Source organism: Oryx dammah, unplaced genomic scaffold (genome assembly GCF_014754425.2).
Source record: "Oryx dammah isolate SB20612 unplaced genomic scaffold, SCBI_Odam_1.1 HiC_scaffold_16, whole genome shotgun sequence".
NCBI lineage: Eukaryota > Metazoa > Chordata > Mammalia > Artiodactyla > Bovidae > Oryx > Oryx dammah.
This window is the reverse complement of record NW_024070200.1, coordinates 12,206,775-12,211,458: the sequence shown is the minus strand read 5'-3', so window position 1 is coordinate 12,211,458 and position 4,684 is coordinate 12,206,775. Positions and strand designations below refer to the sequence as shown.

At 45.4% G+C, this 4,684-nt stretch overlaps 1 non-coding gene across 1 annotated transcript; it reads right to left on the bottom strand.

The window, feature by feature from the left end:
* Window positions 1-1,181: 1,181 nt before the first annotated feature.
* TRNAS-GGA lies at window positions 1,182-1,253 on the bottom strand. The gene has a single exon. It is a non-coding gene; the product is annotated as a tRNA-Ser (tRNA).
* Window positions 1,254-4,684: the final 3,431 nt, after the last annotated feature.

The window sequence follows — 4,684 nt, the reverse complement described above, 5'->3', positions numbered from 1 at the left end:
CCTATGTGTACCATCCCCTCTCAGCAACTCAAGGGCATGGCTTCAACTTCCCTCTCTCTTTTGGATTATCATTTTTTCTTCCTCCTTTGGAGTTTTCTTGGAAAAGAAAAAGATCTGTTTTTTCTCCAATCTTTAAAAAAAGAAAAACAGGGAAAGAAAAATCATCTCTTGACCCCACCATCCCCTCTAGAAGCTGCCCATTTTTCTTTTCCTTGACAACAAAATTCCTTAGAAGAATGATCAGACTCACTCTTTCCAATTTCCCATGACTCCCTCTCTTTCTCTCTAGATAGATAGATAATAGATAGGGATAATGGAATACCATAAAATAATGAAATTTCCTCATGCAACAATGTGGCTAAATATTACGCATTACGTTGACAAAATAAGCCAGATACAGGAGAAAATATACACAAAGACTCCGTGGATATAAAGTTCATAAACAGACAAAATTAAACTAGATGGTTCAGTTCAGTTCAGTCGCTCAGTTGTGTCCGACTCTTTGCGACCCCATGGACTGCAGCATGCCAGGCCTCCCTGTCCATCACCAGCTCCCGGAGTTCACTCAAAACTCATGTCTATCGAGTCGGTGATGCCATCCAGCCATCTCATCCTCTGTCGTCCCCTTCTCCTCCTGCCCCCAATCCCAACCAGCATCAGGATCTTTTCCAATGAGTCAACTCTTCACATCAGGTGGCCAAAGTACTGGAGTTTCAGCCTCAACATCAGCCCTTCCAAAGAACACCCAGGACTGATCTCCTTTAGAATGGACTGGTTGGATCTCCTTGCAGTCCAAGGGACCCTCAAGAGTCTTCTCCAACACCACAGTGCAAAAACATCAATTCTTTGGCTCTCAGCCTTCTTCACAGTCCAACTCTCACATCCATACATGACCACAGGAAAAACCATAGCCTTGACTAGACGGGCCTTTGTTGGCAAAGTAATATCTTGGCTTTTCAATATGCTATCTAGGTTGGTCATAACTTTCCTTCCAAGGAGTAAGTGTCTTTTAATTTCATGGCTGCAATCACCATCTGCAGTGATTTTAAGTGAATTGAAGTTGCTCAGTCGTGTCCAACTCTTTGGGACCCCATGGACTGTAGCCTACCAGACTCTTCCCTCCACGGGATTCTCAAGGCAAGGGTGCTAGAGTGGGTTGTCATTTCCTTCTCCAGGGGATCTTCCCGGCCCAGGGATCAAACCTGGGTCTCCTGCATTCCAGGCAGATGCTTTAACCTCTGAGCCACCAGGGAAGCCTTTTGGAGCCCCCCAAAATAAAGTCTGACACTGTTTCCACTGTTCCCCCATCTATTTCCCATGAAGCAATGGGACCAGATGCCGTGATCTTCGTTTTCTGAATGTTGAGCTTTAAGCCAACTTTTTCACTCTCCTCTTTCACTTTCATCAAGAGGCTTTTTAGCTCCTCTTCACTTTCTGCCATAAGGGTGGTGTCATCTGCATATCTGAGGTTATTGATATTTCTCCCAGCAATGCTGATTCCAGCTTGTGCTTCTTCCAGCCCAGTGTTTCTCACGATGTACTCTGCATATAAGTTAAATAAGCAGGGTGACAATATACAGCCTTGACGTATTCCTTTTCCTATTTGGAACCAGTCTGTTGTTCCATGTCCAGTTCTAACTGTTGCTTCCTGACCTGCATATAGGTTTCTCAAGAGGCAGGTCAGGTGGTTTGGTATTCCCATCTCTTTCAGAATTTTCCACAGTTTATTGTGATCTACACAGTCAAAGGCTTTGGCATAGTCAATAAAGCAGAAATAGATGTTTTCCTGGAACTCTCTTGCTTTTTCAATGATCCAGTGGGTGTTGGTCATTTGATCTCTGGTTCCTCTGCCTTTTCTAAAACCAGCTTGAATATCTGGAAGTTCACGGTTCATGTATTGCTGAAGCCTGGCTTGGAGAATTTTGAGTGGTATAGCAAGGCAAATTTAAGGGCACCAACTTAAAAAAAAAAAAAACCCACAGTGTGCAAGTTATGAATTAAGTTTTATTTGGGGCAAAAGGATGACTATAGCCTGTGAGACAGCATTTCAGATAGCTCTGAGAAACTTCTCCAAAGAGAAACAGGGGAAGGTCAGTATACATGTGATTTGGGTGAAGGGGAAGTATTTGCAATCAAGCGCATATTTTTTGCAGGAGGTTACTGCTAGTCACAAGGAGCAGACATCACCATGAAGGATTTCAGTGCTTTTCTAGATATGAGGAGGTACAAGAATCAGGCTCATATTAATAAAATTGCCCCATATTTGAGACAATTTTGAGAAAACTTGGTTCATATTAGTAAAATTGAAATATCTGAAAATATCTATCTGAAGACCTGTTTTGCTAGTTTTTTCTATAAGACTGCTGCTAAGTCACTTCAGTCGTGTTTGACTCTGTGTGACCCCATAGACAGCAGCCCACCAGGCTCCCCCGTCCCTGGGATTCTCCAGGCAAGAACACTGGAGTGGGTTGCCCTTTCCTTCTCCAATGCATGAAAGTGAAAAGTGAAAGGGAAGTTGCTCAGTTGTGTCTGCCTCTTCGCGACCCCATGGACTGCAGCCCACCAGGCTCCTCCATCCATAGAATTTTTCAGGCAAGAGTACTGGAGTGGGGTGCCATCGCCTTCTCCATTTCTATAAGACAGAGTGCCTCATTTTTGCTCTTACCCTGAACTCATTTCGGGACGTCCTGAAAGTCAGCAGCTGCAGAGACTCATAATTTTAATCCTTGTAAGGGCAGATGGCCAGTGCCAATTTGTAGGTGACAGGGGATAGACCTTTCTCTGGTGTTCTGAGACCCAATTTCCAGTGCCTATGGAAAACACACACAAACACAACCTAAGAGCTGTGAGCTGGGTTTTATTCAGGGTTTCACTGAGGATGGTAGCCTGAGAAACACCCTCTTGATATCTCTGAGGATCTGCCCTGAAAAGGTAGGGGCCAGTGTATATATGAATTTTTTTGTCTAGGAAAAACACGAAGTCAAGCAAACATCTTGGTGAAGGATTACTGCTCATCACAAAAGAACAGGAATCTCAGGTTAATGATTTTAGTGCTTTTCTATGTATGAGAAGATGCAAGAATCTGGGGTCACTGAAATTTTTCCTGAGCTATGTGTCTTGACTACACAGGGGCCTGTTTTTAAGTATCTGGAACCTCATCCTGTTTATCCAAAGCCTTGGATGCCTCACCTGCTTTTCCATTCTGATTCCCCTCAGGATGCACAGTCAGCAACCTCCTGCAGTGGGCTGTGAATTAACTCTTTGTATAACTGGAGGATGGGTGACAGTCTTTGTTCCTTTTTCTACACCAACATGGGAGCGGGTGTTCCTTGCATAACAGTCGGTTCTCAGACACTCACTGGGTGTCCTGGAATGCAACTCAGTTCTGGCCCTGTCTACCTGAAGACAGCATCGGACTCCGCAGGTCAAGAGCTCAGTCCTACAAGACTGCCCTTCACCCCCCTCAGCCCCCGACTTCAGAGACCAGTCACAAGTCCAAGTTCTTATCTGTTTTTGCTTCTTCTGACCAACCAGCTAAAGATTGGAGCTTCCAACACCCTTCCGTGGATTTCAGATGCTAGTTGCAAGGCCAGGTTGTTAACTGGACTTCTTAGAAAACTGACAATCAATCAGAGGTTTTCAAAATGCCCTTCTTGATAAATTTGTTAGAATTCTAGCAGGAAGGGGAAGCCCTTCCAGGGCCCAAAAGTGGGCTCTTGTCTAACACTGAGAAATGGATTGTTCGAGGAGACGCACATGCTGATGAAGAGATTTTATTGGGAAGGGGTGCCTGGGCAGAGAGCAGCAGAGTAAGGAAGCCCAGGAGAACTGCTCTGCCGTGTGTCTCACAGTCTCAGGTTTTATATGGTGATGGGATTATTTTTCTGTGTTGTCTCTGGCCAATCACTCTGACTCAGGGTCCTTCCTGGTTGGGTACGCATTGTTCAACCAAGATGGATTCCAGCAAGAAGAGTTCTGGGATGTTGGTAGGACATATGGACTGGTGTCTTCTTTTGAAAGAAAGAAAGTGAAAGTAAATTCGCTCAGTCCTGTCTGACTCTTTGAGACCCCATGGACTGTAGCCTGCCAGGCTCTTCCATCCATGGGATTTTCCAGGCAAGAGTACTAGAGTGGGTTGCTCTTTCCTTCTCTAGGGGATCTTCCTGACCCAGAGATCAAACCTGGGTCGGGTCTCCTGCACTGTGGGCAGACTCTACCATCTGAGCCACCAGGGAAGCCTTGTGTCTTTTTTTGAACTTTCCCAAGTTCTTCTGGTTGGTGGTGGCTTGTTGATTCTGTGTTCCTTACCAGGACCTCCTGTCTCAAAATCATGCAAACGGTTACTATGGTGCCTGGCCAGGGTGGGCAACTTCAGGCAGTGTTTCCCCTAACAGAATGGCCCACAGAGAGACATGTTACTTACTGGATCACTAGTTTATTGTGAAAGGGTGCAACTCAGGAAAAGCCAGATGGAGAACTGCATACGGTATTACCAAACCTAACTTGAATCTGCTCGCCCACTATGCAGCATGGCCGATGTATTGACTGACACCAGGTTATGGTGAAGGAATGTCAGCATTTATTGCAGGGCCCAGGGCCAAGCTCACGCTCAAAGACTCACTCCTCCGTGGCTTCCAGGGAAGGGGTTTTAAAGGCAACTTTTGGGGTGAGGGATGCAGGGTGT